The sequence below is a fragment of the Hemicordylus capensis genome, chromosome 2, assembly GCF_027244095.1.
Source record: "Hemicordylus capensis ecotype Gifberg chromosome 2, rHemCap1.1.pri, whole genome shotgun sequence".
Lineage (NCBI taxonomy): Eukaryota > Metazoa > Chordata > Lepidosauria > Squamata > Cordylidae > Hemicordylus > Hemicordylus capensis.
Window position 1 is genome coordinate 200,583,799 of NC_069658.1, and position 25,790 is coordinate 200,609,588.

Genomic DNA, 25,790 nt, shown 5'->3' on the forward strand with positions numbered 1-25,790 from the left:
AAAATATACTCCTTCAGTTACCTAATACTCAGTCACCCCGTTGGTACTGGTTATCCGGCTTACTGCGGTTAAGACAGAGATCTTTCCCAGCTCTATCTAGTGATGCCAGGGTTTGAAACTGGAATCTCTTGCAAACCACGAGCTCTGTCCTCATCTACTACGGCCCTTCTTCTTTGCGATTTAATCTGGAATATATCCAAGAATGTCCAGGCCTTGGAACCTTGTTACACCCCCAGTTTCTCTATTCCCCTACTCCCCCCTCCCACTACCCAAAAATCACTGAAACCTGGAATAGAGTTCCTGGACACCAGGCAGGCTTGGGTCCCCCTCTGACCAATATTGCTTTAAACCAGACAAGACTATGAGAAATCACTAAAGATTTGCCTTTGTGTATCATCAGCTCTTGAAGGGCTGTGCAGAAGCGGCCTTCCTCCGGAAACATGCCATGCCTGCTCCACGTGCTACTTATTATTATCTGCCTTTCCGGAATAGCTCTTGATGTTCTTTTCGGTCAAAACAAAACAGCATAAAATAACAAATAAAAATAGAATAAAAATAAAAATATGGACAAATATAGGAAGAGGTCTCCGTAGGTGACACATACTAATTTCTTCTTAAAAGACCACTACTCTAGTAAGTCCCTTTCCAGTGTTCAAGTTGAGAAGTTTAGCCTATCATTAAAACATAAAGTAGTTTGAACAATTACTAAGTGAAATTAGGAACAAGTGATCGAGTTCCTCAAATTACCCTCACGCGGGTGACTGTGGTTCCTCCTCAGCCCAAACAAGATATTTGTTTGCCGTTTCATCACTGGGTCCTCTTCACCAGAAGGTGGTCGTTGACTGTTGATCACTCGATTGTAGCTCCAGCACAGGGCTGGCTAACCTGAGGCTCTCCAGCTGCTGTTAGACTACAACTCCCATCAACCCTAGCTGCAAGAAATTGTGGTTAGGGATGATGAGAGTTGTAGTTCAACAACTGTTGGAGAGTCTCAGGTTGACCACTCTTGCTCTAGTACGAATAAGATATTTATTTTCAATTTTTATTTATTTTACATTTTATTTCCCGCTCTTCCTCCAAGGAGCCCAGAGCGGTGTATTACATACTTAAGTTTCTCACAACAACTCTGTGAAGTAGGTTAGGTTGAGAGAGAAGTAACTGGCCCAGAGTCACCCAGCAAGTCTCATGGCTGAATGGGGATTTGAACTCGGGTCTCCCCGTCCCAGTCCACCACTCTAACCACTGACAGATATTTATATACTGCTTTTCAACAAAAGTTCCCAAAGTGGTTTACATATAAATGGATAGACAGACAGACAGATAAAACAGCTGGGGATTTATTGTGACAATTTATTGTAGCTGGGGATGATGGGAGTTGTAGTTCAGCAACATCTAGAGTACCACAGATTGAGAATCCCTGCTCCAGCACATAGAGAGCTAATACACTGCTAAACAGAAACAAGCACAGGAAGTGACTTTCCTGATAAGGGTGTGGGATTGGCCGATAATTATTGCTCCAAACCAATAGGTGCCGATATCCACAACCATTCAAGTCAACTGAAGATTGGCTTTTAACTTCAGCATCATGAGAAACTGTCGTCTTGGTAGAACCGCAATAAAAAGTCCGGGGATCCTTTATCCAGGCAGTAGATGGGCTGGAAAGGATATAAAAGGTAGTGTAATTATTAGAACATATGTCTTATAGGTACTGTTGGTCTTGACACAGTACTGCCATATGGTGTGTGTGTGTGTGTGTGTAAAGGACAGGTCTCCTGTACCTTAGATGCACAGAAGAGGGCATTTCAGCAGAAGCAGGTTTTCTTCTCCTGCCTGACAAACTGCACCTGCAGAAACTATCTCTTCTGTTCATCTCTTAAAGACACAGGACAGAGAGACCTGTCTTCTTTTTCATTATGGCAGTCATAGTCTTACAACCAAGTCTTCTCCTTCCTCTCTACTCCTGACACAGCGTAGGATGTATGTGTGAAGTTGTGCCCAGCTGTCAATGAGACAGGACACATCCCTGTACGGATTCCCAGATAAGGGCCAAGTAGCATCACTGGGTGGGGGTAATATAAACTAACCCTGCCGTCCTACTGATCCTCTTTCAGGGTAGCTTTTGGCATTCACCTGCCGTCCCATTTGTCAGTGTGGGGAAATGTATTGCCAGATCAGTGTGATGATCTCCAGCTTGTTTGACCTTTGGTGGGACTGTATTTTTTTGCCTGATCCACACTGATGTGCTCTATGGGCATGAAGATTGTAGTTGTGCATACCTGAACTAGAATAGCCACTGGCCATAATAGCACGTGGGTGTGGGTAAAGGGAGATCACCACTAATGAGCATAACTGATGAGCAAATGGAGGCACTGTAGTGTGGTAGTGAAGGGGAGGTTTCCATGCAACAGCCTTTCAGAGCTCTGTGGCCTGGAGGGGTCTGAAAGTAACCCCCCATTGGAAGATCTGCCTTTCTTGCCCACTCAGAGCTCTGAGGCTTGGGGAGTAGCAATGCAGGTTAACTTCCCTTAATACAGCCAATTGTGGGGCTTGAAGGGTTGGCAGCAGATGACTGCTGCTGTGCTTGGGCCCAGTTTGCTCACCCAAGAAAGGCAGGCAGGAACTGCAAGGTAGTTTCTATCTCAGCTCTATAATTGTACTGCACTCCAGGTGGTTGGCATTGCAGATATATGTTTGAAGTTGTGGCCCAGGTTTTAATCCATTCAACCTGTATCATCACTTACTGGGGCTCTGAGTTCAAGGCTGTAGCCTTTCTTGGTAGGAAATGTGCCCCACTCCCTGCTCATTTTAGTTGGCCCCTTCATTTTGCCAACTCTACAGTCTCCCTTTTGAGCTGCAGTGACCATAACTGTGCACCATATTCCAAATGTAGCTGCACTGTAGATATTTATAAGGGCATTAGGCAGACATTTTAATGGTGACCCCCTTTCCACATTATCTCTATCATGTGCCTCTTTCATTCCTACTGGGTCATTTTCATTGAGCTGTCCACCAGAACTCTAAGATCTCTTTTCTGGTTAGGCACCAGCAGCTCAGAGCCCGTCAGTGTATATTTGAAGCTGGGACTCCCCCCTCCCACGCCCAATGTGCATCTCTGCACACTTATTTATACTGAACCTCATTTGCCATTTTGTTGCCCATTCGCCCAGTTTGGAGACATCTTTTGGGAGCCCTTCCCAATCCGTTTTGGTTCTTCCCACACCCCAAATCTGGATATCATCTGCAATCTTGGCCCCTACTTCTCATCTTCGTCAATAGATATTGCAATCACTATATTTTCTCCAAATTGATATTCTTCTATTCTCCTTTCTCTTTCCACAAAGAAGAACTGGAAGAAGAACTTTAAAAAAGATTTGCTTCCTTGCACAGATCCTTAAGAGTGTACAGTCCTCTATGGAGTTGATGTTCGCAGGAGAAAAGCTATTCGTCTTTTGCCGTGTTTTAGGGGCGTTCCTAAGTTCTTTATCTAGTCAGGACCATTTAGTAGTGCTTTGAATGTACTTCTTCCGTTGACCGCCCCCACCCCAAAAGTCTTGCCTTTAACTGTGGAGCATCTTATTTGTTCTCGCTTCTTGCACATCTGAGTGGTGTACGTTGATTCATAGGCAGATTGTGTTTTTAATCGCAGTGACCAGAAAGCTACTCCAATAGCCCGCGCTATGACTTGTGATTTCTGTCCTATGTACCATTGAAGACTTGCTTCCAAGCCAACATGCATAGGATCTAGCTGCATGGTGAGATCATCTGTATTATTCAGCACCTAGTACATGCGAAGTACCATAAAATGATGGTGATCATGACGATACGTCAGATGTTTCAGGGCTGAGTGTTGAGGCTGAAACCAGAAACCAGATTTCAGGCCGTCCTCAGAGGCGCCTTTGAGCATATCTGTCTCCCATTTGGGCACGTGTGTATTTCTGTGTTATTTTGAAATAGGCAGGAATAATCACGTTTTGCACTGGACTAAATATGAAGCCTGAGAAGGTTGATATTGCTTAATATGTGCGGGATTCTACCTTAGTAAAGTGTGCCGTCGAGTAGATTTCCACTCCTGGTGCCCATAGAGCCCTGTGGGGTTTTTGGGGTAGAATAGAGGAGGGGCTTACCATTGCCTCCTCTTGCACAGTATGAGATGATGCCTTTCAGCATCTTCCTATATCGCTGCTGCCCGATATAGCAGCAGCGGAGATTCGAACCGGCAACCTTCTGCTTGTTAGTCAAGCATTTCCCCGCTGCACCCCTTAAGGTGATTGGCAAGACAGATGTAAATCTGCCGAATTTATAACCTGGTGGCTGGCTCCAGTGCAGTGATTTTAGATCGACGAAGAGATGTCTTGACTTGTAAGTTAGGATACTGTAAAACCCCGACAATCATCATCCCCGTATTTTATACGGATAGGGTCAGGGTGACAAATAGGTGTCTTCTCATCTAGTTTTATCCCCATAACAATCCTGTGTGGCAGATTAGGATTGGTGAGAGTGCAGCGTATCACCATTCTTAATGGTGGCTGAGTGGGAATTTGACCTGAGTAAATCCCGCTCTTCATCTGGCACGCTAATAACTGCACCACACTGGCTCTCATGGGCTTAACTCAGTTAGTCTGAACAAGGGGTGCTGGTCCACCCCGCCCCCAAACATCTGAGGAGTTTCTCCCTAATTTTCCTGATCTTCTCCTCAGAGGAGTTGCTCCTCCATCCTTGACTGCAAATGTAAAAATTACAGTCGACTTTACGTCGCATTCTACTCCGCGTGAGCATCGCTCACCTGTGGCACCAATAGCGCGGGAGGGGTTCAAAGGCATTTTTCAGGGTCACCTGAGCAAAACAGTCTTGTGATAATCTGAGAAAACCCCAAGGTTATACAGCACGCCTCTTTTTGTATACAGACAACCAAGAATGTCTTTTCCGCTCCTGTGTGACTTCCCCCACTTTTGTGGTTTTGCAAAGGGAAGATGAAATGCTCCTTTCCGAAGGGCTGTTTGACAGAGCTGGGCTTGGTTCATGTTGCAGTATTTATTTAACTGCTTACCTGAATTCATCTTATCCGAACAAATGGTATCTTTGGCTGAGATTCCAGGGCCATTTTTGGTTGCTTTCCACGAGACGTTTACAGAAGCTGCAGAGTAAAACAAGGCAGTTTAAAAAAGAAAAGAAAAAATATTGTTATTTCCAATCTTGAGCAAAAGAAGAAACAGGGCATTCATTTTGCTCTCTCCTCCACGAGGATGTTTTAATGCATTCAGTATGGGAGTTTGAATATTACTCTTGGAAGTACTACGATAACTGAATTGCATGGCTACCGGCACGTATAAGTATTTAATTTATACAATATACGTGTTTGGAAAGTTCCCTAAGAAATATTGCAGCGATTTGAAGGACTACAAGGACAATTATTGGTTGGGAGTCAGTCTTACTGTATAAATTTTACTGAATTGGTGCCCCACCAAAGGAAGGGGGAAGAAAAATTCTTCCATACTTTATCGTGGCAAGACCACACCTTAATTTTATGTTGAATGAAAAATCTGCATAAAGATTCTTCCCTTTCTTCAAACACCTCCATATTTTTCTAACTGTGCATTATCGATATTTTAGATACATTTGGACCTCTCTCGACACTACTTTTTTATCTCTTTTAAAATATTACTTTAATTTTTATGGTTTCCTCCAAAGAATCTCGGAACTTGAAGGCTTCTGAGCCCCCCCCCCCCTTTTTGTACTTTTTAAATTTTTGGAATGTCCACAAATCAAGAAGTGAGAACAACTGTTTTCAAGTTCATCAAGATATACGTGCCATTATCTATGTAAATAAGTATGCGTGTATGTATTTAATTAATGAATAGAGGCTGTTGAGACTTCTGTGTTAAGGATATCTAACTGACCCCTCACTCAAAAAACTAGGGAATGCTAAACCTGTGTAAGTCCACAGAATGGATATGCCCCAAAGCAAGAGGAACTGAAATGGCACATGGATATCCTGATCATCACTGGATTCCAATTAGAAAGTGGACCCTGTAGGACAAACTCATCTGAGACTGTAGATTTAAGGCGACAGCCTCTGCACTTCCAGCTCCTGATTGAAAGCCTTCTTATGAAGTGCTGACCTACAATAACATGGGAACACAGGAAGCTGCCATATACTGAGTCAGACCACTGGTCTATCTAGCTCAGTATTGTCTTCACAGACTGGCAGGGGCTTCTCCAAGGTTGCAGGCAGGAATCTCTCTCAGTCCTGTCTTGGAGAAACCAGGGAGCGAACTTGAAACCTTCTGCTCTTCCCAGAGCGGCTTCGTCCCCTGAGGGGAATATCTTACAGTGCTCACACTTCTAGTCTCCCTTTCATATGCAACCAGGGTGGACCCTACTTAGCTAAGGGGACAAGTCATGCTTGCTATCACAGGACCAGCTCTCCTCTCCTATAAAGATAGGAAGAGTTTCTCTATCATCTGTCTTTATGCCCTGCCCAGTTTGCCCGGCGCTGGTGACGGTCACACCTAATTTGCCTAACATTTTGTACTAGAATCCCACTGTCTCTGGCTTTTCTTTTTCTCTCTGATTTCCCATATGAGAACAATTTGCCACCCTCTTGACTTCTTGAAATCAGTCCTGAGTTCTCTAAGAACTGCCTCGCTAAAGCAGTTCAAGCGTCCTTCATGCCCAGCATTATTTCCCGACCTGCAATAGCCAGCCAGATGGCTCTAGACTGAAGCTTACAAGTAGGACATGATAGGAGGACATCAGGCCTTCCTCCCTGTTTTGACCTCACTGAGGTGTATTGTCTTTTGATAGGGTATTTCATTTAGCTCAGACAATTGATGATCACAAAGCTTTAGGAGAGGAGAGCTGGTTTAGGAGAGGAGAGCTGGTCTTGTGGTAGCAAGCATGACTTGTCCCCATAGCTAAGCAGCATCTGCCCTGGTTGCATCTGAATGGGAGACTTGATGTGTGAGCACAAGATATTCCCCTCAGGGGATGAAGCCGCTCTGGGAAGAGCAGGAGTTCCCTCCCTGGCTTCTCCAAGATAGGGCTGAGAGAGATTCCTGCCTGCAACCTTGGAGAAGCCGCTGCCAGTCTGTGAAGACAATACTGAGCTAGATAGACCAATGGTCTGACCCGGTATATGGCAGTTTCTTATGTTCCTATCCTCCATGAATTTTTGAGGGAAGCTAACTAAACTATCGATGTTGAATACTTTTAAAAGATGCAGTTCATAGAATGAAGATCTCAGTGAAAAAGTGAATATGGAAGAGTTGTTTGTTTTTGTCAGCTTGACACCGAGAACCCACTAGTATGCAGGCTAGCAACATTAGAGATTGGAGACTATTCCAACGTAAGGAAATGCTAAAGAGGGTTTGTGTATTTATTTCTATGTCCCACTTTTCTATGTGACATGTTCAAAACAGTCACTGGACATCACAAGCATGTTCATAACTCGATGGCCAAAAGAAAAAAAGCAACAAAATCCTCAAGGAATCATCATTATAACTGCGAAATCCTATTTAGCAGATTTGATTTTACAGCTCCAGTTATGATAAACATGGACTACTTAGAAATTGTACAGCGACACAGAATAGATAGGTAGGTAGGTAAGTTGGTAGGTAGGTACTGCAGTAATATGTCAAAATGATTAGAGCTTAGATTAAAAAAGACTCCTGCTAATGTCCTAATTGGATCCCATGATATGGTAAAACAAATTAACAATTCTTCAATGTTAGCCATTCTGACAACTCGGTTTCAACATGAGCATGGGTTTTCCTAACAGAGACCATGTAACAATCACAAATCTCTGTCCCAAACAAGACATCAACAGGTGTGATACACTGCTATCTAGCAGCGCTTCTCAGCCAAAGACAAAAAATGTGGCACCTTAAAAACCTCAAAATGTTTGGGACATAAAGTTTCCTAACCAATTTCTAGAAGATGAATGAGAAGTGTTATATTTAGTTGAACAATCTCCCCCCCCCCCCGCCGCCCCCAAATGGGGCATCACTGTTCATATTTTCACCAATATTCGTGTATCTGCTTTGCATTTTTACAGTGGTAGTGGTGGAGGAAGTGTTTGTACCCCGACTAACATGGCCACCCCTCTGTAATTAGTCTGAGATGAAGGTTCTCTTGTTGCTACTGGAAATTGCTGTAGGACTCAGTCAGTGTTTGCTGAAGTAATTTTTGAAGCAAACCCTGGATTCCACTATGGAGTTTCTAAGAAACATGGGGAAGTTACCACATCTGCTGAGGGCGATTTTGTCCAACTGCGATATGCATTTGTGATGCTGCCTGTTCTCCATTATTTACATTGATGGTTGAAGCATATCCTGAACTGCGTTATCAGATCAGCTGTCCATTGAGGAGATTATTTTCAGTTTGATGGATTCTAGCAGGGAACATTACCCAAAATTTACCTTTTCTTCGATGAGATAAAGATACCTTATCTTCCATGCACAATATGCATTTATTTATCTGTATATTTACATTTTATCCTGCTGTTCTTCAGAGGAGCTCAGAGTGGTGTACATGGTAATGTTTATACTCACAACAACCCTGTGAGGAAGGTTAGGCTGAAAGATAAATGACTGGCTCAGAGTCACCCAGTGAGTTTTATATGGTAAGATGTATTTATTCACAATGTGTGTTGTAACTAACAGATTTTCTGCATTGTGCTACTACAATGCTTTTCAGTGAGTGGGTTGACACATTCAGATAGTAATCAAGAATTAATTTACACATGTGCATGCAACACAATTTCTCTGTCTTCATCACTGTCTGTACACATTGTGTATCACAACTGAATTTGTTTGTTTATTTGTCACATCTGTATGCAACCCTATATAAAATCTCAGGAGCAGTTTACAATCTAATAAAACAACAATCAAAACCTAAAAATCATATGAAAATTATCATAAATAAAACTTTAAAACTCTAAACTTTAAAACATTATAAATGAAAAGCTTGATAAAACAGATGTATTGTCAAAAGTCATATAACAACAACAACTATCTTTATTTGTTAGTCACCCCATAACAAATTGTTCTCTGGTTGGCTTTCAACATAGGATTTAAAAATGAGCTAAAAACACACACACAACATATTAAATCATAACAAACTAAAAAAAAGGGGGAGAGATACACAATACAATACAATACAATACAATACAATACAATACAACTTAAAATACATTTCTTTTAAAATCAGCTCAAAAGTTAAAAGTTAAAAGGCCCGAGTGAACAAAAAGGCCTTTACCTGGCATCTAAAAGAACATAGTAATGAAGCAAGGTGAACTTCATTGGGGAGGTTATTCCATAAATGAGGTGCAACCACTGAAAAGGTGCACACACTCAAATACCCCGGGCCCAAGCTGTTCAGGGCTTTATAGGTAATAAAGGTCCAGTTCCGACTGTATTTTGTCCGGAAACTAATTGGCAGTCAGTGTAGTTCTTTTAAAGTGGTTGGTCTGACCTCCTCGCTGACCTCCTCGCTGCTGCATTCTGCACCAGTTGCTGTTTCCGAAATATGTACAAAGGTAGCCCCACATAGAGCATATTGCAGTAGTCAAGCCTGGATGTTACCAGCATGTTTTGGGCAGTACAGAAATATGTTAAATAAATAAATAAATAAATAAATAAATAAATAATAAAATGTTCACCATTGTTTTAAGGTCATTTGTCTCAATAAATGGACGTAGCTATAAAATGCACGCCAGGCCACTGCCTTAACTTGAGGTATCAGGGAGAGGTTTGGGGTCCAGAAGCACTTGCAAGCTATGTACCTGATCTTTCAGGGGGAGTGTAACTCCATCTAGAACAGGCAGATCTAAACCACTTCCTAAGTTTCAGCCTCCCACAACAAGTACCTCCATCTTGTTTGGATTCAACTTCAGTTTGTTCTCCCTCATCCCACCCATTACCAGTTCCAAGCAAGCATTTAGAGAGATTAAACCATCTCCTGAGGACGTTGATATGGAGAAATAGATCTAGGTATCATCAGCATATTGATATCACTACACCAGATCTCCTGATGTTGTCTCTCAGCAGTTTAATGTAGATGTTAAAAAGCATTGGAGACAGAACAGAGCCTTGTGGGACTCCATATAATAGCTCTCACTTTGAAGAGCAACTGTCTCCAAGGGACACCACCTGGAATATACCAGAGAGGTAGGAGAGGAACCACTGCAAAGCAGTGCCTCCCACCCCCACCCCCCTGAGTCAGTCCAGAAGGATACCATGGTCAATGGTATTGAGAGATCCAAGAGGACCAAAAGGTCCTCTTGGATCAATTCCAGTCTGGAGATCATCAGGCTGACCAAGGCAGTATCCACCCCATGGCCCATCTGAAAGCCAGTTTGAAATGGGTCCAGATAATCTGCTTCTTCCAAGACTGACTGAGAAGCCACCACCCTCTCAGTCATCTTGCCCAACTATGGAAGACTGGCTTATAATTGCCTAGCTCTGAGGGATCCAATGCAGGTTTCTTCAAAAGTGGTCTAACAATTGCCTCCTTGAGAAAAGGAGGTATCCTGCTGTCCCTCAGGGAGGCACTGTTGATACTAACAAGACCCTCTCCAATAACTTTCCTGCTAGATTGTATAAGCCATGTAGGGCAAGGGTCAAGAAAAAATGCGATAAGGTGAACTTCTCCAAGCAGCTTGTCTATGTCCTTGGGAGTCATAATGTGAAACTGATCCAACCTAAACACACAAGAGGAGTTGCTGGACACCTTCATAATAGACTCTGCAATAACCGTGGAATCCAGTTTGGCTCCAATCTGAGCCAACAAAACAACAAAAAAATCATTAAAGGTGTTACAGGGGGGCATCAGTGGCTCTAAATTCTGATTCAAGGGAAGAAGGGCACATGCTAGTCCCCTCACAACCCTGAACAACTCTGCTGGACATGAGCTTATGGATGCAATGCATGCAGAAAGGAACTGCTTCTTTGCTGCATGCATTGCCTGAACATAAATCTTCATATGTACTCTGTGCTGTAATCTGTGGAATTCGAGTTGAGTTAGAAGCAGGTCAAGAAGGGCGCTTATGAGCAATTGTGTCTATTACCCTAGTTAGTTCATTATTCCAAGTCTGAACCATGGTTTTGTCAGGATTGTGGGTGGAAGCAACTTTAAAACCTTCTAAGGCTTCTTGTAATCCTATTGGATCCAATAAACTTCTTGGGCAGTCCATCTTAATAGGTTCTTCACCCCTGCAGAAGTGGGTTGTGGTCCAATCTTAACCAGCTGGTGGTCCATCCTAGGGGTGTGTAGAACCGGTTCTAATCAAACCTAGTTCAATTCAAACCAGACCACACACTGCCCAAAAGGGGGCAGTTCGAGTTCGAACCAAACCAGGCCTGGTTTGGATCAAACTGATTTGACCAGTTTGGCCATGCTTGTACAGGGGAATCCGGTATGGATTCCCCTTTATAAGTAAGGGGGGGATTCCCTACCTAAAAAGTGGGGGCGGGCATCTTACCAATCCCTTTCCTAATGATCCCTCGCATGGAATTGGCCTTTTTCACAGCTGCCGCACTTTGAGTCGACACTTTCAATGAACTGTCTACCACCAGGACCCCAATATCCCTCTCTTGGTCAGTCACCCAGTTTGGAGAGATCCTTTTGGAGCTCCTCACAATCCAAAATCCAAAATCCAAAATCCAAATCCAAATCCACAAATCCACAAATCCACAATCCAACTCCTCACAAGTTTTGGATTTCACTACCCGAAAGAGTTTGGTATCATGTGCAAATTTGGCCACCTCGCTGCTTATTCCTACTTCTAGATCATGTATGAATAAATTAAAAAGCACTGGTCCCAGTACAGATCCCTGGGGGACCCCACTTCTTACTTCCCTCCATTATGAAAACTCTCCATTTATCCCTACCCTCTGTTCCCTGTCTTTCAACCAGTTAGCAATCCACACATGTACTTGTCCGCCTATCCGATGACTGCTAAGTTTCCTCAGGAGTCTTTGATGAGGAACTTTGACAAATGCTTTTTTTCAAGTACGCCCCTACTCCATCCATGACAATGGGGAAATCACAGGTGTCCCTACCTACACAACACCACCCTGACCAGAGCAGAAGACTAAATCAAGCATGTGACCAGCAAGGTGTGTCGGCTTCCAATGGGCCCATAGTTGTCATGGCCGCTATAAACTCCTGAGCTGCTCCTCCTGACAAAGTGGTCCCAAAGTGAACATTGACGTCCCCAACCACCATCAACCTGGTAACTCCAAAGCCAACTCTGCAACCAAGTCGGTCAGATCAGTTAGGGATTCTGTTGGGCAGCCGGGTAAACCAATCTGTCCCTGGTCCCCAGACTTAGGTACACACACCCAGTATAGGCTAATTCCCTGATAGGGATCTTGGAAAGGGAGACACTATTCTTATGGACCACAGGCACGCCACCTCCCCAACCTTGTCTTCTCACTTGCTCCACTATGAAGTACTCTGGGGGGAGAAGCTGGGACCAGACTGGACCACTAGCCTTTCCCAGCCAGGTCTCTGTGATACATACCAGGTTGGCTCCATCATCCACAATCAAGTCGTGGATGATTTCTGTTTAATTTTGAACCAACCCGGCAATTCAAAGAAACAAAGTGAGGTTCGGTGGGTGGGTGGGTGGGTGGGTGGGTGGTACTGCTCCCCAAGGTCAAAGAGCTTCTAGAGAGCTGGAAGGAGTAACAGCTATTAAGTTTCTGATCTCCCTTCCCCTGTAATGGCCTTCTGTCCTGCCAATGCCACATCTCCTTTGGTTCCCCACCACCACTGCAATAGCCACCCCAGGCGCACCAAACACCACTCCCGTTTCTCCCATGTTGAGATAAACCAAAACACATACTAACATCAGGCCAAAACTACCTGTAACAGAAGAAGTATATCTGATGACAGCAGGTCCTACCCCAGCCCTCAGCCCCAACCCAGAAGCCTTCACCAAAGGGTGGCCTGCTCTTGGCTGCACCTATGGCACAGTCTCGGCTTTTAAAGCAATCATGACTGCAATAGTCCTTCCTCTCCAACCAACAGACCCAGCTGAAAAAGGTCTTGAATGGGTGGGGAAAGTGGTGATGGTGGGGAGCGCCTTTTACGGAAAAAGCTGCCTTATAATGGGTCAGGCTACCATTGCTCCCCCTAGCTTGTATACCTTGGCAGCACTTTAGGGTTTCAGATGAGTATTTCCCAGCCATACCTGATGAGATGCCAGGGATTGAACCCGAGACATTCTGTAGGCTAAGCAGATGCTATAATACTGACTCACTCCGATATCAGAATGGCAGAGAGACAAGAGAAGCAACCTCCCAGGCTTTCCAACTCCAAGCTGGAGCTAAGGCTGTGGATCCGGAAGGTAGAACCCCACACAGTCCTGTGGCTAGAACAAAATAGGCTGTTGTTGACTGCCTCCCTCTTGATCATTCTTACAATACTGGGATGTGCAACACAGTATGTAACAACACAGTATGTAAGAACGTGAGAATTGCTTGCCTCATCAGACACAAGATCCACGTGTTCAGCATTTCTGTTTCCAAAGCTGGCACTCATAAGCCAGACATTAAATGGCAAACTTCCATGCACCAATTGTCCCAGATTCTTTGGAAAAGCTATTGGCCGTCACCACACCCTGTGGCAGTGAATTTCATGTTAATTATAGATTGTGCACTGAAGCACTTCCTTTGGTGTGTCCTGAGTCAGTCAGTTCCACTGGTTAACCTTGAGTTCTAGTGTGATGAGGAAAGCAATGTCCCTCTCTCCACACCATTCACAATTCAACACACCTGTATACAATGCCTTCTGGCAGGCCTATCCTGCCATGGAATGTTCACACAGACATCAGTTTCACTGTGTTCAATGGGGTTTAACCTCACCTCCCAACAACCAACTAAACAAAGGATTGTTGCACACACAGTTCACTAAGAAATGAGCCACTTGGTTCCCCGGGAACTGATTTCTAGGTGAGCAATCCAATGTATATTTACTAGAAGGAAATCTCACTTTGCTCAAAGGTGTTTCGCCTTAGTTGTCTTTTTTCTAAATTTTTTAAAAAAGCAAACAAATTTGCCTTTCCACATAGGGAGAGTGTTCTAGCCCCTTGTTCCTCATTTTAGTTGCCCTTCTGAAGTGGTGGGAGCAATGGGTGGTTATAGAAGCACAGAATGTTAGAGCTGGGAGGCACCTTAGAGGTCTTCTAGACCAACCTCAAGGCATTCCTAAATACACCTGGCATCATGCACTTATATACGCATCTACATATGGTCAGGCCCACAAACTATACATATCCACACACTGGATGTGTCAACACCAGTTAGTTATGACTAAGTGAAGTCCCATCCATTTCAATGGGACGTCAACTTAACTAACTTAGGCTGGATGCTGTCCATGCTAAAGCCTTGTAACAAGCTCGTAGGTAAAGATCATTGTTTATTTCTTTGTCTAGAGCTAAGTGTATGTAGGAGGGGGGCACTCCCTACAGGAATCTCCTGTTCATATTCAGCTCTATTTAATACTTTTATATATCCTATTCATTTAACTTCTCCCTAGGCGCAACATCTCTCCCCTCCTCCAGCAGAAGCTTGGTCCTTGCCTTTGTTTTGATTTTTATTCCTTAGTTTGAGCTCTAATTAATTTTTAAGTATCTTTTTATTCCTCCTCCTGCTGGGAAATAGCTCTAGTTTAGTCCTATATACTTTTTTCCCTCCCCCCCCTTTTTCGCTTTATCTGGAGCTGTGCTTCAATAAATAACTTTAATGAGGATGGTTTAATTGCTTTTGGATGCGGACTGTAGTCGAAATGTTTGGCTGAATTATTTCTCAGTGAGTAGAGTCTGAGTTTACTTTCTTGTTGGACTTTCCATCCGAAGTGCCAAAATTGTCTTCGTGTGTGTGGTAAAATGCGCGCGCGTGCGTGTGTGTGTGTGTGTGAGAGAGAGAGAGAGAGAGAGAGATTTGAAAGGTATTTCTTTATCCCCACCCCACAATTATCATTTCTAGTGCTGTGGAAGATGCATATGCTGAGAATTTATTCCGTGTTGCCTTTTCCAACCCTGCGATTCTTTATCCACGATCGCCACCTTTATGTCCCCCCCCCTTCTTCGTTAACTCAGTTTTCCCGCCTAATTTTAAGTTCCACGTAAATCTACCAAAATAAACATGTCAACTGGGAGACTAACAAGTCAGGCCGACTGAGTAACGGCTCTCCCAATATGACATATAACGCGGGTTATGAGCCAGAGTACGCCATCCATTTGAGTGCGACAGAGAGGCCGAGGAGGGCTCCCTGTTGGCTTAGAAGAGAGAGGGTAGCTTTAAAATTGATGTCTCGGTAGGGCCCGTTATTATTAATAATAAAACGTCTCCAGCCTGGTAAGTAATCTTGAAAAGGGCTTTTGAGTGACGGCTTCTGAAATGAGTTACAGCTTTCCCACGGGATGCTGACGCTGGAATGGCGAGAATTCTGAGGGAGAGGGAGGGAGGGAGGGAGAAAGAAAGAAAGAAAGAAAGAAAGAAAGAAAGAAAGAAAGAAAGAAAGAAAGAAAGAAAGAAAGAAAGAAAGAAAGAAAGAAAGACTTTAATTCAACTAAGTCGGATATGGGGGAAATGGGATACAGGAAGAAAAAAGCTGGATGGATGGACGGACAGACAGACAGACAAAGCCCGTCTTTCAAGGCCTTTCTTGTGCTGCAGGACGCGCAGTAGACAGTTTAGGAAAACCCTGTCATGATTGATCGGGGCGAATATTCTTTGCTTCTCTCCTTTCCTTAATTAACGCAAGATCAGAATCTCCACCCACAGGTACGCAGTGAAGGGGTGGAAGGCCCATCCCGTTAGGCCTCTGATTGTAGGACAGAGGGAAGAACGTCTTGGGATAGAACGAATGCACTGCAGCGAGAATGAGATCTAGGCTCTTCGAGGGAGCCCTTCGATGGCTGATTCTCAGGATGCGGAAGGGCCATCGGTTGCCTTTATTTCCAGCAAAGCTCTCGCTGCAGAAAACATGGGGGAAATGGACCGCTGGTGAGAACTTCAGGAAAAGCTGGGGCCAGAAGAGAAAAGTATTTCACCGCCAGTCCTAGATGTTAGGTCCATCTGGTCAGAGGCTCTAACAATTTAGTACCGCATGGTGAAGGTATTCCTTGCTATCTTCAACCGTACCATTAATAACGTTAGGGACCCCCTGCCCCTCTTTCGACAGTCTGTGTTTAAGCTTAAGTCAGGACTGTGGCTGCGGGTGATGGGAGCTGCTGCAGTCCAACAGCTGGAGGGTGGAAGTTGTGCCCTCCTAGTTTAGGTTCTTCGACGCCAGGGCTGCACAACTTCAGCCCTCTGGTTGCTGCTGGAGAACAATCCCATCATTCCTGACTCTTGGCCGCAGTGGCTGGGGGATGATGGGAGTTGTAGTCCAGCAACATCTGGAGAGTTGAAGTTGTGCAGCTTCGTTCTACGCCCGACCAATCGTAAATTCGGCGTGTGGGAGAATCACCTCGCTCTCGGTCAATGGGAAAGAGAAGAGAAGTCGCCCCCCCCCCCCAGCTCGAAATATCCCCAAAGCCTGGCGTTTTGCCTAGTCCCAAGAATTTGCTGGGACATCCAGATTTCTCCAAAAAGCAGGAGGAGGCGGCGGTGGTTTTGTCGTCAAATGCGAGCCAGCTTCTGAGCCAAGCGACCGTCGAGTCACCCAGAGGCTTGGCTACGGGTTGACTCCACTTGGCGAAGGAGCTGGGCTTCCTTCACGAAAACAAATTGCTTGCTCTTCTGTGCCAACAGCTTCCTCTGTCTGGCAGGTCCTTGTTTCCAGCGAGTCCTAGCCTGGCACTTGCACTTTTCCAGCGAGGGAGGGAGGATGGGTGGGTGGGTGGGTGGGAGGAGGAGGCTTGCCCTACATTGATCAGAGGAAGAAAAGATGGTGGTGGGGAGAGGAAACGCCGGGAGCTGGTTGCTCTCTCTGCGGACAAGGGAGCCCGAGCAGAGGTCAGTGGGGCAAGAGATCAGCGAGCCAGCCAGCCAGCAAGCAACGCAAGGAATCCGACTAGAGACATTTTAGGCGATTAATCGCAGTGGTCTGTATAGCCAACTGTATGCAACTGACCTATACGTTCAGGACGTTCGCGTATGAGTAAAAAGAATGGGAAGGATCCATACTCGCTGGGCATGACGAAGCTTTGTGGAAACCCACGAGACAAATTAGTTCAGACTAACTTTATTTCAATGGGATTTTACTTAGGATGCTGCCCAATAATTCTGAAGCAAGACCCCGATTTTTATGTAGTTTTGGATGATGGTCGGATGTGTGCTAGGAAGCATCAGAAGAGGCATTTCTTCCTGTGTGAGAGAAAAGGGGTGGGGTGGGGATGGGATCCTGTTAAGCGGAGATGCTTGCCACCTGCACTGTTTACAGTGATATCTTTTTTAGAATTTGCCACCTGTTCAATGGGGGCACCTTTTTAATAGACAAACTTTTTTTTCTAATTCACTGCATTTTGCAGTTCAGCTTAAAAACCACTTGCTTGATGACGTCCTCGTCGTCGTCCTCCTCCTCCAACTCTGGCGATGTTAACAGAAAAGGGAGTATTTTCCCCAGAAGGGATTCGTGTTTTTGACCTGCCTATCTAGCTCAATGGTCAATTTAATTGTTTTAGAAAATTGTCATTCTCTCCGTGTATGGGATCAGTAAGCTGGCCAGAGGTAGAAGTGGACCTCAGCAGTCCAGCAATGCAGAATCAGTCACACATGTTCAGATCACGATTCCAATCCACTCCACGTCGCTGCCTTCTCTCAATTGTACTTGGGCAACTAACTTGCTTAGTGTTTCTGCAGCGGCACTCCTCCCCATCATAACTCTTAACTCCCTCACAAGAAGCACGTGAAGATAAACAACTTGAAATAATTATTATACAGCCAAGTCGTGTTACAAGTTCCAAAAATCCTTTGGGGAAATCGTTCCAAGAGCTAATGGAATGTGGCCTGGAGCGCATGATCAATATTCCACAGCATGGGAGTTCTCCGACCAAATTGGCTTAGGCACTATGTGGGTTGGATAGATCTTGGCCTAGTTCTGCCCCCTGGATTTTGAACCTTTCGGTGGTGGAGACTCTATTGATCGAGAAAAAGCAGAGAGCAGGAGAAGGGCCCTGAGCACCAAAGCCTGTTTTGCTCAGATAACTTAGAGGTGGTGTCCTGTTGTATCTAAGAACATAAGATGTTAGCAGAGAGCTCCTCAGGTCAAATCCCACCTCAGCCACAATTTTCTTGGCTGCATCTGTAACAGGGGATAATCGCACCTGTAACACCCACATTTGTAATAGGGGGATACTGGCCTACCTTACAGAGTTGTTGTCAAGTATACAAAGAAACGCTTTGAACACAACTGACAGTACACAAATTCTTAGTGTTGTTATTCTTCTTAAAGGAAAGTTGAGGAAAACCATGAGGTTTTTACGCCCATTTCCACCAACAACTGACTGATCTAAGGAAGAATACCACTGTGATTTATCAGCAAAATAAGATTTGATTCTTTCTGTATCAGTAGAAAAGCAGAATAAATTAAACCTAACTTGGGAATTATTGGGAAAGGGATTGAAAATACTGCAATATCCTGTTTAAAGTTATTGTGCAGCTGCATTTAGAATTATAAATTTCTGCTTATAATATACACGCCTTACACATACATTTTGGTCACCCTATATTAGGAAGGATTTTGTAGAACTGGAAAAGGTACAGAAAAGGGCAACTAAAATTATTAAGAAACATTGGAGCATTTGGGATATTTTTAGTTTAGAAAAAAAAGGTGACTGGGAGGGGAGAGGTCATGCAAGAGGTTTATAACATTATGAACAGAGTGGAGAGAGATAAATGTTTCCTTCTGCCTCATAATCCTATTATTGGGATGGCCAGTCACCCAATAAATTAAACTGGCAATAAGACTGAGGACTGAAAAGGAAGCAGTTCTTTACACTACTCCCAATTAAGATGCCTCATGGGGAGGGGGAGTAGCTTAGTGGCAGAGCATCTGCTTTGCAGGCAGAAGGTCCCAGATTCAACCCCTGGCAGCATCTCCAGGTAGGGCTGAGAGAAACTTCTGCCTGAAACCTTGGAGAGCAGCTTCCAGTTGGTGTAGACCAGGGATTCCCAACATTGGGTCCCCAGATGTTATAACTCCCATAATCCCCAGCACCAGTGGCCTTTGTTTGGGGATTATGGGAGTTGAAGTCCAATAATATCTGGGGACCCAAGATTGAGAACCCCTGGTGTAGACAATACTGAGTTAGGTAGTCCAATGGTCTGACTCTGTATAAGGCAGCTTCCTATGTTTCTGTGTTCCTAAGGTCTGGAATGCAGTGCCATCATATGTGGCTGGTGGCCAGTAGCTAAAGTGGCCTTTTAATTCTACAAATTCAAGGTCAGTAGGTCTCTCAACTGCCATGCCAGGTAACAGTTTAGACTAGAGCATCATCTGTCTGAAATTATCAGATGCTGAGGAGAAACAGGGAAAGGCTAGCCTCTTCATCCCCTGCTGGTGAGCTACCCAAAGGCACTTGGATTACTCTGTTGGAAACAAAATGTTGGATTATGGATCTTGGTTTGATAATAATCCAGCAAGGTCATTCTTAAAGAAAACGACACAAGCACAAGACCAATAGCAAGCCGTCTGCTCCTTCAGGGGTCCCCAACCAGCCAATCCTCAGGCACAACAGCTGGGGAAGATGGGAGCTGTAGTTCAGCAACATCTGGAGAACCACAGGTTGGGAACCCCTGCTTGCTGGAATTGCCTTTGCAATGGGGGGGGGGGCGGGGATAGCTGAGGGCCGATTTCGCACTGATACAATTTCCAGAACTATCTTCCCCCCACCCAGTTTCTAGCGTTCAGGACTCCCCCCCCATGTGACACAGAAGCCTTTTGATGTTGCAGCCTAGGTACGTGCGTGCACACACACACACACACACACACACACACACACACACACACTTGTTTCCAGGAGGGGTTTTATTTTCCTGTTTTTCCTCCTATAAAGAGCCTTGAAAACAAATCCCGAGGAATGGGGAACAAAAGGGGCCTTTAAGGAAACTTAAGGCCCCGAGGGTGGATAAGATGGGAAGTTAGCCCATTTGGCAGCGTACTAGGCAGCTGGAAAGGGAGCAGGGCCTTGCGCCAGGGTTTTCCTTTTGTTGCCACTGGATGCAGTTGTGGAGACCACTAGTGCAGTATTTTATAGAATAAGGCCGCAAGTAAAATTTCAGTTGGGATAATGCGGTTGGAAAGGCTGGTTGTGTTCCCTTCACCAATATATATGGTGGGGAGGGAAAATAAACACCCCATTTTATCCTCTCTTACCACGAGTTCCCAAAGGCCAACTACTCCCCCTCTAAAATAATCTGGTATTAATAGCTATTAGTAAGAAGCAAAGCTGGAGGAGTAAGTAAGTATGAGAACGACCCAGCCACATTTAAGCACTTCAAAGACGTAATTCATTTCATTGGGAAAGCTGTGTACCTTCTTAAAACTCTCTGCTTGAGTTTGGCTCGTACTCTTAAGTAGTGAGTGTAAGGGCCTGACGACCCGTGAGCATGCCGGTTATAAATAATGTGCTGTATCCCATAGTCGAAAAGATATTATTATTTCAATAAAATTCAGCAGGGTGACAGACGGTCAAGGATTAGGAAAAACAATTGGACAATATAAAAATTATAGACTTACAAAACCAGCCACTGCATTTACATATCCGCTCTAGAGTTTGGAGAGCGTTTTCCAAATGGTTGAATGGCAACCCAAGCCGCCGTCTGGGACAGCATGTAGCTTAGCAGCCGTTTTTGCGAACAGAAGCAAGACCATTCGATCTTGCTGGACTTTGCTCCGCGCCTCCCGCTCCTTCCTCCCGGGTTCATACACTCGCTTATTGACTCCGTATATTCTTTCCCTCACCACCCACCCTCCCGGGGCGTCCCGATGTTATTGGTACCTGACCGAGAGGCAAATGTTTAGCTGGTGAAACTTTTCCTGGCGTGGAAATGGGGATGAATTTCACTCTGCCTGCCAGAGGTACGTGTGAAAGGCACAGGAGCCCGGCCGGAGCAGAAATCGTGTTGACAAGGCGATGCTTCCCCTTGCCTGATACAAAATTATGCTCCCTCTTAGCAAGCGTCCAGTTAAGATGCTTGGCATAACCATCTCAGAGACGGCATGCGGCTGCTCTCAGTTGGGTGGGTGACGTCACTATTGTTGCCAAGCAGGAGGATGATGTCACGTCTCGCCCGATCTGACCATGTCATCTGTAGGGGAAAGCATAAAAAGTGTAAACTAAACCTCTGGTCCAGTGCTACAGTTTCCGAGACAACAATTCATCTCGATGATCTGAAATCAACTGAGGGATTAACTGGATCCCATCATCGGAACTTTTCCTGAAAGGTTAGCTGCGCTGCATTTTGGAAATCCTGTTTATAACTTTGGGGGGGCGGGGGATATAGACCGCCTTAAAGACCATCGACTCCCCCTTGCTGCCCTCCATTCTCTTCCCATCTCTGCCTACATTTAGTTGTAACTAAGTACCTTTTGTTTGTGTTATTATGTACAGCACCACCTCTGCTACCTGGGCAAAGAGGAACTTTTTAAAGTGGTATTTGTACTGAATGAGAGTAGTAGTCCCAGTTCAGACCATCACAGCGTCTCTTCAGTGGCTATGGCTGGTTTCTCCTTTGTGCTTCTTTTTAGACTGTGAGCCCTTTTGGAACAGGGAACCACGGCTGACATCCTAACTAAATTACTCAAGAGTTACTCTAAAAGAAGGACCAAATCTCAATAGGACTTCCTCTAGTGAAGGTAGTCACGATGTCAGCTCATTTTCTTCTTCCTTTGCTATATACGCCGCTTTGAGAACTTTGTTGTTCTTGGAAAGCGGTATAGGAATATTCTAAACAATAACAAGAGCAACAAAAATAATTAATAATATATACTGATGGTGCTGTGTAAATGAATCATGGATAATAAACAGCCTTAACTAGACTGTCTTCTGTCTTTCTCTTCTGTATTTTCAGGACCATTTCAGGTCAAGGTGATTGACAGACTACTCAGGGATGGTTCACATATGCATATTTATCACTTGATATCTTATCACCCACTAATTGGGATAAATGAGAGGAGAGCTGGTCTTGTGGTAGCAAGCATGACATGTCCCCTTAGCTAAGCAGGGTCTGCCCTGGTTGCATAAGAATGGGAGACTACATGTGTGAGCACTGTAAGATAATCCCCTGGGAAGAGCATCTAGGTTCCAAGTTCCCTCCCTGGCATCTCCAAGATAGGGCTGAGAGAGATTCCTGCCTGCAACCTTGGAGAAGCCGCTGCCAGTCTGTGTAGACAATACTGAGCGAGATGGACCAGTGATGTGACTCAGTATATGGCAACTTCCTGTATTCCTAATTCAGCTGAACATAGCCCCATTCAGACATTGTTCTGTAAGAGTGTACAGATGTCTGTACACCCCTAACACGTTTTTGTGTGAATGGCTGTGCCTGTATTCATTTTAAAGGGGAACCTGGATACAGGACTCTCAAATGCAAGGCACAGATAGGAAAGGTTCTGCTGTATCTGCGTGTCAATATAACATGTGACTAACTGTTCCTGAGTACAGATCTATGTCTGTACACTGCACACTTGTTCTACAAGTGTTCAACATAATCAGGGGCGTAACTACCATTAGGCAAGGGGAGGCCCACTGCCTTGAGGGGCCGCCCAGAGGCACATCACATGACTCCCCACCTGCCCATGTTGCACCCCCTATGAATTATGTTGAGTCTCTTGGAGATCGGCAGGAGCAGAGAGTAAAAAAACTAGATTCAATGTGAACTGGATATTCACCGTATTCATAATGGGGATGTGAGTGTGAGTGCACGATCTATTGTGAAGTGTGTTTGTGTGTGTATATCAGCGAGAGGCCCATTTTAAAATCTTGTCTCTGGGCCCCCCTCCAACTTTGCTACACCTCTAAACATAATGTCTGAACAAGGCTCCTTCACTGGCTTCCGCTGAAAAGCATTATGTTTTGAGGCGAGGTGATGTGAGGTGATAAGAGCTGTTAATTGTGACGGCTGTTTCAGACACGCAAGTCGTTGCCTTCAGTTGCTGGTTCGACACGCGCCACAGATGAACCAGTCTTTTTGTGGTCCGGCTTTCGTGGCCAGGGTTTGTTTGTTGGTTTTTTTGATAGGGTTGATAGGTCTGTATAAAACTAATCAAAAGAAAAAAGACTAGTCGTCACTCAGGGGGTATGAAATCTACATTCCGACTAGGGTGAATGACAGAGGGAGCGGAAAACAAAGCAAGGGTGACTGGGGAATGCCAGGGTGACTGGCAAAGCCAGGAATGCCATTGCATTTACTTGGGCTTAGTTTCCGTAGGGGTGAGGACCAAAGAAGTGGCCAAAGACTTAACGACCACAACCCGGTAGAACTGAAAAAGCAGGGTCCTAGAAGGTAGAAAGGGCTGCCGCGTGCATTCCGAATATTAAAATATCCCTTCTAATTACTCTACTCCCTATGATTTATTCGTTTTAATTAATCATGCAAATAGATCTTGCCCCCTCCTTCCTCTTCCCACATCAAGGAAAACCAAGCAAAATAAGCAAAACTAAAAGGACCCCCCCCCGCGCCAGCCCCGCCTCCTCTGGTCTCGTAGTGGTTTTATAGGATGGTTCCATTCTTGCCAGATTAAACAATAGATGGGCTCCTTTCCAGAAACACTCTACCCTCCCACATTCCTCAAGTATAAATTATGGAGTCAGTGTGAAGGAACGGCCGGCCTGGGGTGAGGAGGACCGAAAAATAACCCGTCTACTATTTGTATGGATTTCCGGGAGCTTACATTAACCAAGTTGTGCTGAAAGGAATTATTGTCATGCTTTTAATTAACCACTTTGGTTCCTCTTTGGGTTGCTTCCCCCGCCCCGGACACTTTTTTTCTTAAAAAAAAAAAAATCAATCTGACATCAGTATGTAATAAATCTGCTTTATTATCGCCAGTCAATGAAATACACATTGGCTTTTTAAATGTTGCTTCTGAAGCAATCGAGATACAAAGCAACTAGATTCAAGGAGGAACCATAAAAAGTTACAGATGCCGGGAAGCGGCAGACAGTTTGGAAGAGGGGAAGTGGGGGAGGAACGGGCGGGGTGGGGGGGATAGTGGCGTGGAGAACTGTAGTGTCAACTGTCCTCTGTCTGTGGTTCGGATTAGAATGAGATCCATGACGTCAGCGCCCTTTCAGGCCATTCCGAAGGCCTCCTTTGAAAAGGCTGGCCTTGGAATGCCGCCTCTGAGTCGGGACAGGGAAGGGGCTTTCGCCCACAGTCTGCCCTGACAGATGGGAGCGAGCGAGGGAGGCAGGCAGGCAGGGAGGGAGAGAGAGAGAGAGAGAGAGGGAGGGAGGGAGGGGGAAGCAGGCTGTAGTTGTTGCCGAAGACTGAGTGTTCAAGGTTAAAAAAAAATAAAAATTCTGGTACTAAGTTTTTAAAAAGGATTTATAGGTAGGTAGGTAGATTATTTGACATTTTGTGAAACAAATAATATTCATAAACATAACGACAGGAAAAAAGTATATACGCAATATGGAGTTCATTATATTGTAAGGACCTCTTTCCAAAATATAAAATGGCCATTTGTAATGCCACGAACATCTTGGTGATTATTGGCAGAACTGAACCAGCGAATAATAACAGTGTCAGAATGAGAGATTCCTGAAGAGACGTGTGGAGGTTGTGTTCACGTGTCCATTAATGCTAATTTCCAGAGTTCAGCGTGCCAGTGGTCAAGGTGCCGGAGTGCTGCGTCCTTCCAGGGCAAGCAATTCCCATCGTTGCTGCTGTTATCCCAAGTTCGGCAGTCTTTATATTATTATTATTATTACATTTATATCCTGCTCTTCCTCCAAAGAGCCCAGAGCGGTGTACTACATACTTGAGTTTCTCTTTCACAACAACCCTGTGAAGTAGGTTAGGCTGAGAGAAAAGTGACTGGCCCAGAGTCACCCAGCTAGTTTCATGGCTGAATGGGGATTTGAACTCGGGTCTCTCCGGTCCTAGTCCAGCACTCTAACCACTACACCACGCTGGCTCCTAATAATAATATAATATAACCTAATAATATAACCTAATAAGGATGGTTTTGTGGGGTGGGGGTTATTCTGAGTCACTTAGTCTGTATTTAGGAATCTCTGTTGGAATTTCAATTTCCATCCATTGTGTTGTAAACATGGTAGTGGCTTATTTCTCCTTCTGTGTCTCACTCCAAGAAGTCTACTTCTTAGAGTGTATAATGAACATAGGAAATTTGCTGCCACAGGTGGCCACTAGCTTAGATCAGTGTTTCTCAACCACCGGTCCCTGGACCGCTGCCGGTCCCCGAAGGGTTGAGTGCCGGTCCCTGACTGGGAGTCAACCCCCCCCCCCACTGAAATCAAGGCACTCACTTCCTCAATTTTGCACATGGCACAGAAGAGGAAGAGTATCACGGAGGCATGGGACCCTTCTTGTGCCTTGCCTCCACGTGCTGCTGAGATCTTCCTACAGCTATCTTATTCCCTATCTTTACAGCTTCAAACTGTATGCGATGCGGGGGCATGGAGGAAAAAGTATGGCAGTGGGCGCCACTTGAAGGCCTGCTGGTTCTTGCATGCTCATTGTTTGCAGCCAAAGGTTGGTTGATTGAAACCCAGCTGCCTGTTGTGGTCGAGGCGCCTTGAGAGGGAACACTGTTTCCCTCTTGCATCAGTGGGGCTTGCTTGTATGTTGTTTTCATTGGCCCCATGT

General features: G+C 44.8%; 2 long non-coding RNA genes across 3 annotated transcripts in view; one reads left to right on the forward strand and one right to left on the reverse strand.

Moving 5' to 3' along the window:
- Positions 1 to 1,344: 1,344 nt before the first annotated feature.
- On the reverse strand, positions 1,345 to 21,178 carry LOC128346192 (uncharacterized). Of its 2 annotated transcripts, none has more exons than XR_008316834.1 (3): positions 20,959 to 21,178; positions 5,048 to 5,134; positions 1,345 to 1,655 (listed from the first exon to the last, which is right to left on the reverse strand). It is a non-coding gene; the product is annotated as an uncharacterized LOC128346192 (long non-coding RNA). The 2 variants fall into 2 exon arrangements; XR_008316833.1 differs by having other exon boundaries at positions 20,954 to 21,178.
- An 88-nt stretch (positions 21,179 to 21,266) lies between these two features.
- The window catches only part of LOC128346191 (uncharacterized), a 35,730-nt gene continuing 31,206 nt past the window's right edge, over positions 21,267 to 25,790 (forward strand). Inside the window, exon 1 of the long non-coding RNA XR_008316832.1 lies at positions 21,267 to 21,399. This is a non-coding gene — a long non-coding RNA (uncharacterized LOC128346191). The remainder of the gene's footprint in view (positions 21,400 to 25,790) is intronic.